The sequence below is a fragment of the Octopus bimaculoides genome, chromosome 11, assembly GCF_046866305.1.
Source record: "Octopus bimaculoides isolate indiv1 chromosome 11, ASM4686630v1, whole genome shotgun sequence".
NCBI classification, from domain to species: Eukaryota; Metazoa; Mollusca; class Cephalopoda; order Octopoda; family Octopodidae; genus Octopus; species Octopus bimaculoides.
The window spans coordinates 50891392-50901391 of record NC_142938.1 but is presented as its reverse complement, the minus strand read 5'-3'; the positions used below and the strand labels follow the sequence as shown (position 1 = coordinate 50901391).

At 36.8% G+C, this 10000-nt stretch overlaps 1 protein-coding gene across 4 annotated transcripts in view; it reads right to left on the bottom strand.

The window, feature by feature from the left end:
- Positions 1-10000, bottom strand: part of LOC149133325 (uncharacterized) — a 411948-nt gene that overhangs the window by 158035 nt on the left and 243913 nt on the right. The window lies entirely within an intron of this gene.

Below are 10000 nucleotides of genomic sequence, written 5' to 3'. Positions count from 1 at the left end.
TTACGATGTGTTAGGCTAGCAACAACAACCATCGATATATTCTGCTCCTTTAAATTCTAAGTCCTCAAATCTTGCAGGGGTTAACTTCACGTTTCATTCCTCTGGGACCAATATAATAAAGCTGTAGTGTAGTGCTGAGTCGGACTAGCACTTCAATCTAAGTTTTTAGCTTTGAATCTGTATATGAAATTATATAGGTATAAAAGTTTTAGCAGTTATAAGGCGGCGAGCTGGCAGAATCGTTAGCAAACCGAATAAAATATTTAGCGGCATTTCGTCCGTCTTTACGTTATGTGATCAAATTCCGCCAAGTTCGACTATGCTTTTCATTCTTTCTGAGTCGCTAAAATAAGTACTAGTTAATCACTGGGTTCACTGTAATCAACTAACCCTGGCAAAAAATTTCAGGCCTGGTACCTATAGCAGGAAAGATTATATCTATTTTACTTGTTTCAGTCAGTTGACTGTGGCCATGCTGGAGCACCGCCTTTTAGTCGAGCTAATCGACCCCAGGACTTATTCTTTGTAAGCCTAGTACTTATTCTATCGGTCTCTTTAGCCGAACCGCTAACTTACGGGGACGTGAACACACCAGCATCGGTTGTCAATCGATGTTGGAGGAACAAACACACGCACACAAACATATACACACACATACATATATATATATATATATACGTATATACGACGGGCTTCTTTCAGTTTCCGTCCTCCAAATCCACTCACAAGGCTTTGGTCGGCCCGATGCTATAGTAGAAGACACTTGCCCAAGGTGCCACGCAGTGGGACTGAACCCGGAACCATGTGGTTGGTAAGCAAGCCACTTACCACACAGTGTGTGTGTGTGTGAGAACGCGCATGGTTTAGTGGTTAGGGTATTCGGCTCACGATCGTAAGGTTGTGAATTCAATCCCCCGTCGAAGCGTTCCGTCCTTGAGCAAGGCACTTTATTTCACGTCTACTCCTGTCTACTCAGTTGGTAAAAATGAGTACCACTTATATTTCAAAGGGCCAGCTTTGTCACATTCTGTGTCACGCTGAACCTCCCCGAGAACTATGTTAAAGGCACACGTGTCAGTGGAGTGCTCAGCCACTTGCACGCCAATTTCACGAGCAGGCTGTTCAGTCGATCGGATCAGCTGGAACCTTCGTCGTCGTAACCGACGGAATGCCAGTTCCTTATGTGTGAGTGTCTGTGTGTGTGAGTGCGCGTGGGCGCGCGCGCGTATACACGTACATAATATATCGTCATCTTAAATTGGAATCTATATTCGTTAACCATTACGTTTTCTCTCTCTTTCGTCTTCTACCTTTATTTCTTTTTACCATTTCTGATTCCTTTAACTTTCTAATGATTGCTGTCGTCGCTGTGTGTCGCTTCTGTCGTATTTGAACTGACAAGCGGCAGAATGTTCCTTCAACAGATGTCATTATCAAGAAGACATCATTTCCTTAAATACACAATCCCTCTCCTTTTCGATGTGTGTATTTAAGGAGCTGTGCGCGCAAGGGCTAGTCGGGGAGGGGGGGGGGGAGGTCTACGTCTGGCGATATCAAGCTTTCCTGTGTCTTGCAGAAATTTGTATTTATTTATTTATTTATTCGCTTATTATGAAGATGTATGACTGTGGGCGGATGAAACGAGGACACCCCTTGTCAAGAAGCCCGTGGGAGGTAGTTGATTAAAACAAACTCAGAAAAAAAAACAGCAGTAGCAATAACAGCAATGAGCTAATGTATGAACGTTTACGTGGTAAATTAATATGCTAGTAATAACAACCAAATATCAAAACACACTCTGCCGTCGTACAATTATTTTAAGTGATAAATTTGTCTGAGATATCATGGTAGTTTCTTCATGTCCAAAGATCCCGAAGAAAAGTGCCATGTCCTCCAGTAGTGATGTAAACCGGTCCCTGACGCTGCAGGGATTTTCGTCCTGACTGTACTAAGTAGATTCAAAATACAAGTCAGTGTGCGCAATCTGATCCGGCTATTTAGACTTGAATGCCTGACCATAGAAGCTCAACAGGCTCAGACAGCTGTGATGACCACTCCTATATTTATTGCCTTATTGGGCTGGAGACCTATAGTTTCCGAAAAGGTGTCAAAGATGGTACTTTAGTACCTGACGGTCTCCATTCCTTGATTCACTGTCGAGACTAATTCCCCTAGCTTTTTCCTTTCCTAAGGTACTCATAAAGCAGTGAGGGTTTGGGCTTGGAGTTTCTTCTTTAACATGCTGATTAACCCATAGATGGAACTCTCAGAGGCACCACCATGCTATGTCAGAACAAACCTAGGAAGAATAATGGCTTAGAGGTGATTCCACACAAAGAGGTGGTTCCTGGAACTTCCGAATCAGAATACCACAAGCGGATGTAGTTATAAAGTTATACCCAGCATAGTGTTTAAGACTGTAAACTATGTTTGAAAAGACTAGATGGCCATTATCAGAATGACTTTGATCATAAATTTTCTTGACCAGTGTCTGTGCGGCTAGGCTAAAGCACCACCACCACCACCACCACCACCACCACCACCACCGCCACCACCACCAAATCTTCCTCAATTTACACCTTAACTTCTAAGAAAAGAGAAGACACAGGAACTTATGTAGCATTACATTCACTGTATCTGAAAAAAAAAAAGATGGTACGGTAAATGCTGTTTTGCATTAAATAATACGTAAAAAATGCCTTGATTGTCTGCAATGACTTTCAAGGCGATACCAGATCATAACTTCACAAAATTTGAGATAAAGAAGTAACGACAGTGCTATATCAATGACCGGCAGTATTATTATTATTATTATTATTATTATTACTGTTGTTGTTATTGTTGTTGTTGTTGTTGTTGTTGTTATTGTTACTATTAATATTGTTACTATTTGAAATCATAGATCTTCCTAAGTTTGAAAATGATTGATATAATATGAATTAAAATTAAAAGTGCACTACACAAATACAATAGAAATGAAAGTATCTGCAATGAAATAAATACGTTTTTGTATACGTCTGAGAAAACATATTCATCATTCTTCATTGTCCTCCAGATGGAATATTTCAAGACAAGATTACTGTTACTGGAATGCTAAAGAGATTCGAGATAGTTCTAAGAAAACAAGCATTACGTAAAGTCTAGCATGGAAAGGCATCGACGTCTATGCGTGTGTGTCTATATATATATATATATATATATATATATATATATATATATATATATATACATATATATATATATATATATATATATATATATATATATATATATATATATATATGTATATATATATATATATATATATATATATATATATATATATATATATATATATATATATATATATATATATATATGCGTGTATATATATATATATATATATATATATATATATATATATATATATATATATATATATATATCATGTAACACAAATATATCAGTAGCAAGCGTAAATCATCCAGCAACTGGCTGGCTAATTGTAATAAAATGATTTAAACATAAATTTAAGTCGGGACAGATTTTTACCATAAAAAATTATTTTGCCTGTTTACCAAATAACTTAGGTAATGCTATTAAATGTAAAGGATGTAACGAAAATTACTTAGGTTAAACAAAACTTTCTCTTTAGAAATAGACTTACTATTCATAGCCAACGAATACGAGACCTCAGTACGAAGCAGATACCACTTAGGGAACACGAAGATCTATGTACAAAAAATAAGTCTCCCAAATTCTAAGTCTTTCCACTTTACCTCTATTCAGTCAATACTACAGACCATGAACGGATAAACAAAGAAAATATATTCATAGTAAAGTACAAACCAAGACTGAATAAACTTTAACAAACTACATTCACGAACGACTATTCACACACAAACTCATTCTACTGCTTAACATGTTGAATTTATACAGCTAACGAGCTTAAACTTCGGATACAATCATGACTGCTAATTGGCAGATTCTACATGTACATAAGTGTTGAATGATTAGACAAAAGACATTTAATAGTTCAATTTGATGCCTGCATACATAGACACAAACCATAACTATTCACCCACTAGGCTACATAGAAACAACTCCTGTCCACTCTACAACGCGACAGATTAAATTTAGAGAACCTCATTTTGGTACTCTCACTCGAAATGTTCATTCAACCTGCCAGCCTTGATTTTCGGCTAAAAAATATAGTCACGTATTAATGCACAATTGTAGCGGGGAACCTACAAAAATTTCTAAGGTTACTACTAATCACCAGATCTGCCTCTACTACATTTGACAGATAAAATTCAGACAGCCTTGACTTCCCAACATGCCAAAAGAGGGTATAGTATGCCCTGTCTATGAAGGAGGGAGCAGCGAAGATGCTAAAAACTACAGGCTCTCTGACCTCACATGTTAGCAAGACAATGGAACGCATTGTCAGAAAATGACTGCTCACGTTCCTAGAAGAAAACAACCTTCTCACAAACACATAACATGTCTTCCGTCCAGGGAGAAGCTGCCTCACACAGTCGCTGCAGCACTTTGACTGGGTACTGAAGCAACAGCTAAACCAGTCAGCTGTAGACGTGATATACTTCGACTTTGCTAAGGCCTTCGACAAGGCTGATCATGGCATGATATGTCACAAGCTGTGAAACCCTGATATTACCAGGAAACTGGGAGAGTCACTGCATGATTTTCTGAAAGGCATGAGTCAGATAGTTGTAACCAATGATGTTCACTCTGAAGAGACACCAAATCTCAGCGGAGTCCCGCAGGGAACTGTACTGAGGCCACTACTATATGTGGTGGCCTTCTCAGACCTGCCCTCCGCGGTAAGTCAGCCAATCTGACCAGTTATGCTGACGACACAAAAGTATCACAGGCAGTTAGGAACCTAGAGGACATCATAAAACTGCAGAAGGACCTCAATGAAATCTACAAATGGGTTAACAAAAATAACATGCAGTTCAATGCTATGAAATTTCAGGCACTTCATTATCGGTCCAACACTAGGCTAAAATCGGAATACACTGGACTAGGAAGTAATACGATCTCAGTGTCAGAGTCGGTGCGTGACCTGGGGGTTCACATGAGCAATGAGGTAACATTCTATGTACATATTACGAAGATGGCAACACTGTGCAGGTGAGTGGCTGGATGGATTCTGAGGACATTCAAAAACAGGAAAAGGAAGGCCCTTCAACTCCTATGGAAGACTTTCGCTCTCAGTTGCTTGGACTACTTGCTGCTACCAACTATGGCCCCCAGAGAGTGTGAAGCAAACTGTGGAACTCGAAGCAATCCAGCGCCAATACACAAAGAAGATTGACTCGATGCAAAAGATGGGCTACCGGAAGAAGCTACAAGAGCTGAGATTCCTTGAAGAGAAGACGAGAGAGATATGCGGTGATATATATTTGGAAAACCTTGGAGGGTCTAGCTTCCAATTGACAGCTATACCAATCCTCGAACTGGACGGCACTGCATCATACCAAAGATCCCGGCTTGCCCAACTGAAATAAAGACACAGTACTGCGATAGTCTGGATTTCAAGGGCCTGCAATTGTTCAACATCCTTCCAGGCTACATCTTAGAGATCTACATGGTGTTGATGTGGAAATTTTCCAGGAACGTCTGGACAGATTTCTATTTGAGATACCTGATGAACCCACATCGCGGCAGGAAACGCAAAGAAGAGTAGCTCCGTCCAACTCGCTACTTCACCAGAAACAATACCAGAAACAACACTGAATAACGACAGGTGGTGCACCAGCATGACCTCGGCTCTAGGCTGAAATCAGTAAAAGGTAAAAAGCAAAAAAAGGTAATATGTATATATACATACATACATACACACATACATACATATATATATATATATATATATATATATATATATATATATATATATATATATATATATATATATATATATATACATACATATATATATATATATATATATATATATATATATATATATATATATATATATATATATATATATATATATATATATATATATATATATATATATATATATATATACATATATATATATATATATATATATATATATATATATATATATATATATATATGTATGTATGTATGCATGTATATACACTCACACACACACACACACAAATCTTGTATATATATAGCTACCTAAGGTTTGTTGGTCGAAATAATAATTTACTCCGCTATTTATCAAGCTGAAAATAAAAACGTTTGTTAGTAGTCTTTTGAGAAGATAAGAGACAACTATAAAGAAGTCAAGAAGAAAAACACAAGGGAAATAACCAGCGTTACAATAATTCGTTGTCACGTAAGCGTAAGCTAGATGTTAATGGTTTACTAAGTGTCCGGTGTACACAGTTTTCCTTCCAATAAGCAACGGACCACTGAAGCCTGCCCCGGATGTACATGTAGAGACAAATCTAAATATCTTCTTGGACAGGAGTGCATATATTTTTTGTTGTTTATAAAGCACAAGTTTCAGCGAACTACGACAATAGTCGTATATCAAACGTTATATCGGAGCCGCGAAAGGAAAATTCTAATCTAGATATAACAACCATCTTTCGAATTTTAGATACCGTGATAAGAGACAGTCAATAACCCTTTCGGTTTTAATCTGGAAACTTAAAGGCGAAGGGACCAGTTTAGACATAGAATGGAAAATCCTCTCCAAATCCAAACCCTATATTAAAGGATCTAAAAAAATGTTCAGTGTGTTCTCTGGAAAAACTGTATCTATTAAAGTACTTGATGACCTCCAACGAATACACAAATTCGAGGAACGAGATTTTTACTGTATGTTCGCATTTCAAGAAATACATCTTGTCGGAATTTAAAAGTAGACCATTGGACACTTAGTAAACCATTAACGTCTGGTTAAGGTTTACTATACGCAATTTCACTCACAATTTATGGATCGACTCGAGACTAAAGAAAATATGTAACACCTGTCCGAGATGGCATTCAATGGAGTCGAACCCGAAACTTCGAGTTTCCAAAGTAGACTTCTTAACTATTCAATCATTGTGCACCTACTGTATATAATATGCATGACTTTTAACTTTTTTTGATGCATGTAAGCACAAGCTTATTCACTCATTCTTAACAAAAGAAAAAAAAGAAAAGAAAAAGAGAGTGAGAAGGAAAAAGAATAAAGAAAATAAAGAAAAGCAGAAAGAAAAAGAAAAAAAAGTTGCTGGATTGCAATGTGTTTGCATAATAAAAGATAGTATCATCTTTTACTTTGATACCAAGCATCTGTTGATGAAGCCATGAAAGTATTTCTCGTAGAGTATATTTAAAACATTTTTTATAACATTCCCATCCCACCATGTCTAACATACCTTCATTCAACATCAATATATGTTAACATCAATGATATATTTGCAAGGAAATCTAGAAGTATATTCTCTATAAAATTCATTTAATCTAAAACGAATGTTATTCTAAAATAACAATATAATCTTGTATTTCGCAGCAGTTTTATGATGTATAGTGCAGAAGCGAAAAGTTCAGCGATGTTCTCCTTACCAATTAGAAGATCTAGTACACTTCAAGAGAAAAAACTATTGCATCTTTCTCAACTACCTCTCTCTTTTTCTGTCTCCAACTCATTCGTTGAGGCGTTACAATGAACGGGCGACCCGACGTTAAACTGCGTAAAAGAAGTTAAATGGAAGAACTAGAGTATTTAGTGCTGTGAGCAAGAAAAATATCTTTAATTAATCAAAATTACACTTGTAATGAAAACACAGATTATTAGTTCTAATCCTATTGAGCCTAAAGGAGACAACTCAATCTAGTTAATAACTGAATGATGGCTTGAGCAAGTGTCATAAATTCAGATATGTTTCATACTTATTTAACCTCCTCAGCAAAATAGAATAAACCCGTGTTTAGTAAATATTCAGGACGGGCTTTTAGGCTAAGGATATTTTCTTATCTTCCTCTACCAGTCACGGAGGCCCTGAAAAATCTCAAGGACACTTCAGCTCCACATCTCTCATCGATTTAATCCTTAAAAGAATCAAAATTTTAAAAGTGCATCTCACACAGAACATGAGAAGAATAACTGTCTAGAGGTGGTGTGGAATAGATATTTAAAGACGTGAGGCTATACACTAGCCATTAAATGAGGTGAAAAATCTCTTTCTTTTGGCTTAATGATGTCAATTTTCAATCTTAAGGAATGACCATAAGTTTCTAAGATGATGTTGGAAATAAATGGAAATATCGTGCCTATTCCTCAATAGGAAGAAATGAATACAAATTCCAATTAAATCTAAAGGAATAATAGTTTCAAGTTGTGGCACAAGGCCAGCAATTTTGGGGGAGGGGTAAGTCGATTACATCGACCCAGTATTCGACTGGTACTTATTTTATCGACCCCGACAGGATGAAAGACAAAGTCAACCTCGGCGGAATTTGAACTCAGAAAGTAAAGACGGATGAAATACCGCTGAGCATTTTGCCTGGAGTGCTAATGACTTTGCCGGCTCGCCGCCTTAATCTAAATTAATATTAACATCTAACTAATCAATTAGTAATTGCTCAGGTTCTTGATGATGTTTTGAAATACAAACAGAGCAGTAGAGAAGATACGATGTTTATAGTTTTGTTTATAGATATCGGGTTCGAAAATGTTATTGGCATTATGGAAAGAGCAATTTAATCTATATTTAATTTACTAAGCCAAGTGTTGAGAATATATATCAGCCCATTTGGAAATCTATTTATCATTTAATCAAGAGGAAGTTAATACCTATGACCCTTTACGGGGCCTTCTAGACTGATGGGATGAAGGCTTTCTTGATCCAAGGACCTGACCCGAATACTTGTTAGAGAGTGGACTCTGCTAAAGGCTAAGCCGAGCAAGGGATTAGGTCGACCACAAAAAAAAACCCCCAAAAAAACAGGACGGGATTTCGAACTCGGAACAGAAACAAGTACCACAGCACATCCAGTTCGACAGTCCAATGATTCCACCAGTCGCTAGACTGGTGCTTGTTTATCGACCTCGAAAAGTATTGCCAAAGTAGACCTCACTGAGGTTTGATCTCAGAATGCATGAAGCCTGTATAAATATCACAAAGTATTTCGTCAGACGCACTAAAGATTTTGAGTCGTTTACGTAATTGGTACAGCAGAAATATCACTGGTTATAGCGTGGCACTTTATTCAATAGAAGAAAGATTTATCGCACATCCGCTTCTCCTTATAAGTACTCCGGAGCTGTTCTAAATTGCCTTTTGATAATTGTGATACATACTCTAGAAGTGGAGATAATTTTGGTAAATCAAATATTTAACTTGTATGAAATTTGGTATACCTGTATTTATCAATGTTGTTAATATACATGCCAGCTGACTATTTTTCTTAGCTCATTATTGTTTAATTTATGCAAATTACCTAGGCCATAAATGTATTCTACTATTTTGTATATGTCTATGTCTTTAGGATGCTAAAGATACGTTGAAACAACTGTCGTGCTGATGACGCCTATTGACAATAAGCATGTCCTTTTCCTTAATAGCATGCTAAAATTTTTGATTCTTGAGATTATCTCACCTTCTCACATGGAACTGTACTTAATTGCTATTTGATGGTGATTGCGACACATTCTCTAATTAAAACCATCTCCCGTTTAGGAGATGGGTTTAAATTAATCAAAAATTTATGTTGCATGGTATTTGATATACTTGTATTTGTCTTCGAATAAAAAGTGGCTTTTGAAAACTTAAAATTGGGTTTAAGAGCTATTTACCTATTAAAAGTCTGATGTAATGGAAATTTGAGTTTTAACTGCTTGCCACGTCTACTTTCAGACAAGACGGGAACATGCGCTCATTCACTTGGCAGTTCGGCATCTCATCATCTGGGCGAGCTGCAACTTCCACATTTATAAATAGCTTGCTTGTAAATACTGATAAATTCAAACACGGAGTTCCGACGTTGGTTTGAATTCAAGCAAGAATAACTAAAACTCATG